Genomic DNA, 9,972 nt, shown 5'->3' with positions numbered 1-9,972 from the left:
GGGAGCGTAGTCTTTGCTCGGATGGGTGGGGGTAAGTTGTTCCACACCATCACACCGTTATATTTTATGGAGGTCTGGGACTGAGAGGAGCACATGGAGGGGTGGTTTTAGTAGCTCTGGGTGCCTTAAGGTGTATCTCTGATTATTCCAGAACTGGAAATAATTGCTGTAAAGCAAGTAATTGAAAAATTTGTAAACAAATAGGGCACAGCAGTAGGTGTTAATATCCACGAATTTTAGTATTTTCAATTTAGCAAACGGTTCGTTAGTGTGATTTGCTTTTTTTTTAATGGTCATTGTCTGCAGAACTCTCTTCTGTGCACTGATCAGGGGTTGTGTTTTTGTAGAACCAGAGGCCCTTCATATTGTGTGGCAGTGTATCAGGTGTTGGTAAACAAAATCATAATATATTTATTTCATTGCCGTGAGAGTGAGTGACTGTCGAGTGTGATACATGATACCTCACTGTTTATTGACTTTACTGTGAATGGCTTGTATGTGGTTACTCCAGCTAAGTTTCTCATCAACAATAACTCCGAGGAATTTAGTATTTTGTTCAAGTTTGAGGACTGTATTACCAAGGTACAGGGGGTCCAAGTCTCGGGATAAGTTTTTATTTCTGCAAAAGATTGTATAGTGATTTCTTTCAATGTTTAGGGTCAGTTTATTCCACAGCATGGAATGGAAATCTGAGTTGCTGGCATCTACAATCTACAATCTGCAAATAATTTTTATTTGACGAATGTGATGGAGTGGACGATATTGTTTATGTACAATAAAAACAGTACTGGACCGAGAATGAGAATGGAGGCTTAAGGGACGCCATACAAAATTGGCGAGGAGTCAGATTGGTGATTATTATAGCAGACATACTGCTTCCTGTTAGACAGATATGAGGTAAACCAATTGTGGGGTAGGCCCCTAACGCTGTAATGTTACAGCTTAGAAAGGAGGATGGGATGGTCGACAGTGTCAAAGGCTTTAGAGAGGTCCAGGAATATACCGACTGTGAACGGACTTTCATCAAAGGAGTTTAAGATGTCATCAGTAAATGATAGCAGAGCACTCTCAGTCGACCTTCTAGCTCTAAATTCAAACTGAGAGTCTGTAAGGATGTTATTGACACTAAAGAAGTAATTTAGTCTACTACATGCTAGCTTCTCCAGTATCTTACTCAAGGCTGGGAGGAATGATATGGGGGGGGGGGGGGTAATTCTTGAAGAGACCTTTGTCCCCAGATTTTTTATATGCTGGGTGAACTTTAGCAATTTTCAGTTTATCCGGAAAGACACCACTGGTGAAGGAGGAGTTACAAATGTGTAGAACAGGTAATAATTAGTGGGCTACTTTCTTAATGATGCTCATTGGTATATTGTCTTCGCCTGCTGCTGCATCTTTGGACAATTTTAGGATGGCCAGTAATTCATCTGCTGTGACAGGGGAAAAGAATAGCTCATTTTGCTGTCTGTTATGCAGGTAGGCTCTTAACTCCTCACGATGATCAGGGATGCTCTCTGCAAGATTTTTGCCAACATTAATAAAATATTCATTGAAGTGGTTGGCAATGAGGGAGGGTTCTGTTACAACTGAATCATTTATCATAAAAGTCGAGTGGAGGGCCGATGGCTGAGTGTTACTGTTCTAAATAGAATTTATGATATTCAAAGTTTTCTTACTGCTGCCTGATGCTGACTGGAGCTTATTTGTATAATAGCTACGTCTGACATTTCTAACTGCTTGAGTTACTTTCATTTCATGATCAAAGATTATGCGAAAAAGTTAGAATTTCTGAACAAATATCTACCATCACATGAAATGACCAGTCATAACCCTTCAAAATTTGTCACAACAGCGTTCACAACTCGCCCAATTGTGCGGTGACGCGGTGGTGACTGCTGAAAGGAGAGGGAAAAGAGTCACAATGTGGTCTCTATCAGGGAGGGGGCCCACAGTGTGGCCGCTATCAGGAAGGGGCCACAATACAAGTCCCCTCTTTCTGTCTGAGGTAGATCACCTACAACGGCCTACTGTCCATCATTGAAGTCTCAAAATAAATCATTTGTTGATCTTCACCCACAAAAATTCACATACTGACCGGCACTCGCTCCACACCAGCACCCACCCTGCACCAGCACCCACCCCGCACCAACACCCACCCCGCACCAGCACCCACCTCGCACCATTACCCTCAAACCCACCACCCTGCACCAACAGCCACCTCATTCCCCACCCTGTACCAGCACCCACCCCATTCGCACCCACCCCCTGCACCCACCCCTCACCAACACCCACCCCACCAGCACTCCACCCCGCACCAGCACCCACCCCTGCACCAACACCCACCCCGCACCCTGCCAACACCCACCCCGCACCAGCACCCACCCCGCAAAGATTTTTCAGTGTCAGCCCCTGCCCGAGCAGACCTCTGGTAAGTAATGTACCTGAGTGACAGGTTCGAGGTGCTTGCCGTTAGTGATGGTGGAGTGGATGAGGGAGGAGGAGGTGGTGGTCACATCGTACACTGCCACGGTACCGTCGCTCCACCCGGCCGCCAACAGAGTCCCGACCTGTAAGAACACAAGAACATAAGAATGGAGGGGGCCTGACCCATACTGGGCATGGGCAGTCCCATTTACGCCCAACCCCTATCGCTTATATATCTCCATCCAACCGATGTTTGAAGCTATCCAGCGTGTTCGAGTTAACGATGATGTTTGGTGACTTGTTCCACTCATCCACTACTCTATTCACAAACCATTCTTGTTCCTGACATCAGATATATAAGGGCAAATTGTTTTTTCCAGTGCTCATTGCTCAAACATCAACTAGATGAAAACACTTTTTAGGTTAAATTTTCTCAAATCAATGAATATTTCGGGTATGCACACGTCAACCAAAATTCATGCCCAAGAGTAAAAGCTTGGTATTAGTCAAATTCCCTCGATTGTCAGAGGAAAATAAACACCAACAAATAAATGTAACAAATAAATCACTTGTATCTGATGTCAGGAACAAGAATTATTTTATAGAGGGAGAAAACATTAGAGAAGTAGAATTTTCGGGCCACTTGTGCATATCCTAAATGAAGCTGTAATTACCTATAATTTCGCCTGAAATGTTTTTTCACGTAAAGGACGCAAATAAACATTGAGCACTAAAAATATAAAGAACTTTACTTTTAGTGAACCACCCTAATATATATATATATATATATATATATATATATATATATATATATATATATATATATATATATATATATATATATATATATATATATATATATATATATATATATATATATATATATATATATATATATGTATGCTAACCACAAGGGAAAAGAAAAACACGAAGTTCCCAAGCGCTTTCGTGTTTTTCTTCTTTCCCTTATGAATATTTAACTATACCTAGATCATAGCGCTTTCGTGTTTCCTTTCCTTTGTGGTTATCAGCATATACACCTGAATCACGGCGCACCTACAGTTTGCTTTCTCTATGTCAGCCGAACCCCAAGAGGGTCTTCACTGTGATGCAAGTGAAATCCACGTTAAGTGAACAACAGAACATATGGGATTAATTCCAATAGAAACCGGCCCGACCCCCAAACTCCACTTTTTGAAGACACATAACTATGTTGTAGTAAAAATAGCATCTTAATTTTATGATGGTACATGCACACAATTAATACTTAAGAGAAATAGAGAAATACAGTCGCCAAGTTAATGTCCATTCAAATAATGGAGTCAACTCCCTCCCCCTCTCACACTACACTGCCGGCTCTTCCCTCTCTGAGAAATTTTTGGGGGAAAACCACTAGATTTTAATAAATAATACCTCAAACTAAAGTTAGGATAATACAATTGACATTGCTGGATTCCTTGTAAGACCAGGAATATTTTGAATATAAATGTCATATATTTTTCACAAAAGATAACATATTTACTCAGATTAAACATTATATCTAAAATTTGTATGTCTAATGCAAAATATATGATGTTTATATTCAAAATGATCACCAAATTGTAAGAATTCCAGCAATGTAAATTATATTCTGACCGGGTAATTTGTATGAATTTTATGAGCTAAAACAAATATCTTCAGTTAATAAAAAAAAATATTCTTCACGACACTATCTGTCAATCAAAGTACCCCACCTTGCCTCCCCCCCTCTGTCAACCGCGCGGTCAGTCCCAACCCTCCCCCCCACCCCCCACCAATCCTCCCTTCAAGAGATGTGGGGTGAAAAAAATAAATTTTAACATTTTGTATTAAATAATACCTCAGATTAAAGTTAGGATAATATAATTGACATTGCTGGATTCCTTGTAAGACCAGGAATATTTTGAATATAAATGTCATATATTTTGCACAAAAGATAACATATTTACTCAGAAAACATTTTATCTAAAATTTGTATGTCTAATGCAAAATATATGATGTTTATATTCAAAATGATCATCAAATTATAAGAATTCCAGCAATGTAAATTATATTCTGACCGGGTAATTTGTATGAATTTAATGAGCTAAAACAAATATCTTCAGTTAATAAAAAAAAAAAATTCTTCACAGGGTAACAGATGGTCGGTCGGTCCCTCCCTCCCCCCCACCCCCCCCACCAACCGTCCCAAGGAGATATGTGGGGAAACCAGAATATTTAACTTTTTTGTAATAAATAATACCTCAAACTAAAGTTAGGATAATATAATTGACATGGCTGGATTCCTTGTAAGACCAGGAATATTTTGAATATAAATGTCATATATTTTGCACAAAAGATAACATATTTACTCAGAGAAAAATTTTTATCTAAAATTTGTATGTCTAATGCAAAATATATGATGTTTATATTCAAAATGATCACCAAATTATAAGAATTCCAGCAATGTAAATTATATTCTGGCCGGGTAATTTGTATGAATTTTATGAGCTAAAACAGGCAGTCAGGCAGGGTGGCGGGTGGGGCAAATCTAAAAATAGCGTCTGGAGCCGGACACTCACCGCGTATATGTGGAAAAAATCCGTGTTAAGTGAAAGTTCAGCTCTGGCGAGGCACCGCGTATATGAAAAAACGAAAAACGGCGTTACTGTATATATATATATATATATATATATATATATATATATATATATATATATATATATATATATATATATATATATATATATATATATATATATATATATATGCAAGTAAATCACTGTACTGTAGGTGTGCGTGATCTAGGTATATGCTGATAACCACAAGGAAAGAAAACACGAAGTTCCCAAGCGCTTTCGTGTAATTCACATCTTCAGGGGTGAGTACGGACTAGTCTGTACTCACCCCTGAAGATGTGAATTACACGAAAGCGCTTGGGAACTTCGTGTTTTCTTCTTTCCTTGTGGTTATTAGCATATATATATATATATATATATATATATATATATATATATATATATATATATATATATATATATATATATATATATATATATATATATATATATATATATATGTATGTATGTATGTATGTATAAATAAATAAAAAATAATAAATAATAAAATAAATAAATATTGAAGTGATAACCGTGGTAACATTATGAGATGTACTTATTACTACCATGCTGTTGTACTATTCCAGATGATACTAAATGTTACATAATACTTCCTTGAGATAAATGTATAGTATATATCAGGTGCTTCAAAGAGAGCTCAGGTTCTCAACTGGCTCAGCCATGTTAATATTGTTATTATTATCCACTATGTATCTGTATTTTTCTGGCTAAATATAATGTTTCAATTCAGTTCAATTCAATGCATAATTAGGATTGTTATACAAATGGTTTGGTCTCACAGAACCCAAGTACATCAAATTTGTGGGCTATAGAAGATAAACACTGATCTAAAAAGGTATCTAGATGAATGGGAATACTGCTGATGTTATGGCTGATCAAGGAGAAGGAATGAGGTAGTAGAAGACTAGAACTAAACTCGCGAGAGTCAGGAAAGTAATAGTTACAGTTTGGGTTGGTGTAACCCAGTGAGTTTTGTAGAAAGGCAACAGGGTCGATATGAGGGAGTATTGTGTCGACATCATCAGTGTAGGAATATTGGTACTGATTAAGAAACAACAAGAACTCAGAGTCAGTGAGGTGTGAAAAAGGAAGGCCAGAGAAAGTTGTAATAGTGGGGGGGGGAGGGGTAAAGTACTCGCAAGTGCTACAACCAACAAAATTAAGATGACCGGTACTGGTGAGGGTGGCTCCAAGTTTGGGTGGGAGGGGCGCCTGTCACCTTGGTTATGTGAGCAGTTGTTTCCCACTGCAGAGGATGGGCGTGTAGTACCCGAGTTGGCCAGCAGATGGAGGAAACTCCTTAGGTGACAGGCCGAGTGCGCGCAGTGGCTGGTTCCCCCTCTGAGATGAGGGAATTCGTGTGGGCCTTGAGAGGGCTGGCAAGGCAGGTGGGCGAGTGGGGGTATCCACTTGCCCGATCCCTCACAATAAAGATTTTATGACTGAACGTCACGTGTTTCCCCTGTTTCCTGGCTTCTTTAAACTGGTCCATTTTCTGTAGACGGGCTTTAGTCGTACCTGGGCAGAGATCTTCGTTGATGAAGATAGTGGTGCCTTTCAGCTTACTGCGTTGATAAAACACTTTGTCACGGTCAGAGGGGGATGAGAATTTTGTTATGATGTCGCGGGGGTGGAAGGGGTTGGGTTTCCCGACGCGTTGAACACAGTCAAACTTTACTTCAGGAAGTTTAAAATGTTCATTCAACAGGCGAGAAATTTTGCGCTGGGATGACTCGCAGTTCTCGTGGAAATCTTCGGGGACTCCGGCAGTCCTGAGGTTGTTTTGCCACCCTATGTCATCCACGTAATCCACTCGGTTGCTGTTGTTGAGCTCGGGTCTTGAGTGATAGGTTCTCTTCAGCTGCAGCATACAAGTTTCCTTTTAAGTCATTTATTTCCAAGATTGTTATACCGGTCACCTTCCTCTAGCATACTGATGGTGTCCTTACTTATTTGTTGTATGACGTCATGAACGAGAGTCCGCTGGACTTCCATTATTACCTCAGTCAATTGTTGTTTCATGAACTCTGAAATTGTGACACTAGTAGCCATCTTACACATAACAGAGCTAGAGAAGGAAGTTTAAGCTGGCAATAGAGACGGTCAAGCTGTGTGGTAAGCTGCGGTGGCCGGCCTGTTGGAACAGTGGGGAGGTCTCAACTGGACAAGGGCTCCGATTGCAAGCCGTTGTACTGAGGGGAGCTTGGTGGGGCTAGCGCACTTAGCAGGTCATAGATTCACCAGTAAATTAACAAATATATCTACTTAGGGAGATCACAGGACTGTCTTGTACTGGTCACATCATGCACTAGTCACTCAAGAATCGCATTTTCTAGGAGTCAGACTGGGTACTCCTTGAGTTACACTGATTTTCGACCGAAAAACACTTAGTTCGCCAAACACACATACTATCCGTCCCACATCAGAAACATTCGCTATCCTCCAGGATTCTGGTACTATACCTGTCTTTAATGACGTGTTAAACAACTTTGCTAAGGCATACTAAGCTCTTCCTCACATTCCTTTAATACTCTGGCAAATATCTCATCGGGACCCGGCGACTTATTTGGCTTTAGCTTGTCTATTTGCTTACTAACATCGTTACTAGTCACTACTATCTCGTTTAATCTATTTCTTCACTATCTCTGTATAGTGTCGGTGCCTCGGGTATCATGTTTAATTTTTCGGTGGTGAAAACTGCTGAAAAATATCTCTTCAGATTATTGCTCATTTCTCCATCGTTTTCCGTTAGCTCACCGGTACAAAGACTATATACGAAAGAAAGGAAAGCTCGAGCTTCTGTGTGTGTGTATGTGTGTGTGTGTGTAGTAAGGACCTTTTAGGCAGATGGCGTTGGTATCGGTGAGAACGTCGTCAGTTTGTTTCCCGAATACGTCAACTTGGGTGGCGCCAAGTTTGTACACAGCAGCCAAAGAAATTCATCCTACTTTTATATTTCATCGATTCCCCCGAGAACAGGAACAGTTGAGTGTATAAATAATGCATAACTAAAACTATATGAATATTGGGTTGTGTACTGGTTTGGCGGAGCTCAGTTCCGGCTCAGACGTCTCAAGGTGAGGACATTTCTCACCCCCCCCCCTCCCGTCATCTACGCCAATAAGTGGACTATGGACGTGACCTTTACTTATCCCCCGGGTTGGCACCCTAACATGGCGCAGTGAGTAGGATATGAATAACAACACAAGAAGCAAAGGTGAAGTTTGAGATTGACCCAACCCCCTCCCCCTTCGGAGCTCCATTTTATTTGGGGCCTTGCCGATAGATGGCGATGATTCCGGCCTTGCAGTGCACGATTAATTCAATAGCTTTCGACCGAGCTTTCCTATCTTTTGTATATAGTCTTTGGCTGGTACCTGACTGTATTGGTCCAATCTTGTCTTGTGTTTTAGTTTTATACATTTGATAGAATCCCTTGGAGTTTGACTTCGCCTCCCTTGCTACCTTCAGTTCATTATTCCTCTTTGCTTTTCTTATCTCGGTCTTAACCCTACCGGCCAATACCTTATAATAATGTCGGAGGTAAACTTCACCACGATTTATTCGCCTATCTATAGCCTTCCTTTGTCCAATAATATTTTAAAAAAAAATTATTTATCCATTTGGGGTTGTTATTTTAACTGGGTTTTCTGCGTGGCATATTCTGCCTTATGCATTAAGTAACTCCTAAAAATTGCTATAAAACTCTTCAACTTCATAATATCTCGTGGTCAGGTCACTAGGCAAAGTGAGGTCACCCTCTCCAGGTACATTGTGTGAAATCACGTTTCGAAGGTAGTAGGTAGCAGGCAGCTATCAAACAGGGAGGTACTACCGCCTGGGAAGATATTGGAAGCATAATGTGTTGTCTAATGGTAGACCCTGCTGCCATATGGCATCACGAATATTGTGACCAAGTCCCAGGTTGCTGATCTGTCTTTCTGCCTCATTTACACACAATTGCAGGATCTCAATTGTTTCTCTTACTATTGACAACACAACATACTATACATATAGCATTTCTCACTATTGATTATTGTTTTTCTTTTCTTTATTATCATTATTACAGTGTTGTTATTATTATTATTATTATTTTATTTTACTTTTTATTATAAATTTTATTTCCTATGAATTACTATTATTATTAAAATTTCGCCCCCAGGCCCCGATGTGGTCAGTGACCTGTGCCCGGGTGGGCTAATCCCCCAAAAAAAAAATTTACCACCTCGCGTGAGGTCATGAAATTCACCCCAAAACCCTTTCTATCAGCTGCCTTTTCAACTTCGTCTCATTTTCTTTACCAAAACATTAACAAATAACGGTAAAAATATATATTTAATTTCTTTACGCTACTTTCATTAATGTTCTCTAGGATTTTGTTTTTGTTTTTGGTGTATTCTAGAAATTATTACTTTATTGAACACTGAAAAAAAGATTAAATTATTATTATAATATTTTCTTTTGCAAAAACGAGTTTATTTTGTTATGGGGATCTGCAAATATGGCGTTTATCATTATCTAACCTTTGCAGTCAGCTCTTAACACTGCTATAACATAACCCCATGACTCAATGGATGTGTGTTGTGTAGTACATGGTCCTGACACAAGAGACGTGTGTTGTGTAGTACATGGTCCTGACACAAGAGACGTGTGTTGTGTAGTACATGGTCCTGACACAAGAGACGTGTGTTGTGTAGTACATGGTCCTAACACAAGAGATGTGTGTTGTGTAGTACATGGTCCTGACACAAGAGACATGTGTTGTGTAGTACATGGTCCTGACACAAGAGATGTGTGTTGTGTAGTACATGGTCCTGACACAAGAGACGTGTGTTGTGTAGTACATGGTCCTGACACAAGAGATGTGTGTTATGTAGTACATGGTCCTGACACAAGAGACATGTGTTGTGTA

Source organism: Homarus americanus, unplaced genomic scaffold (genome assembly GCF_018991925.1).
Source record: "Homarus americanus isolate GMGI-L3 unplaced genomic scaffold, GMGI_Hamer_2.0 scaffold30535, whole genome shotgun sequence".
NCBI classification, from domain to species: Eukaryota; Metazoa; Arthropoda; class Malacostraca; order Decapoda; family Nephropidae; genus Homarus; species Homarus americanus.
The sequence above is the reverse complement of the archived record's forward strand: the minus strand, read 5'-3'. Positions refer to the sequence as shown.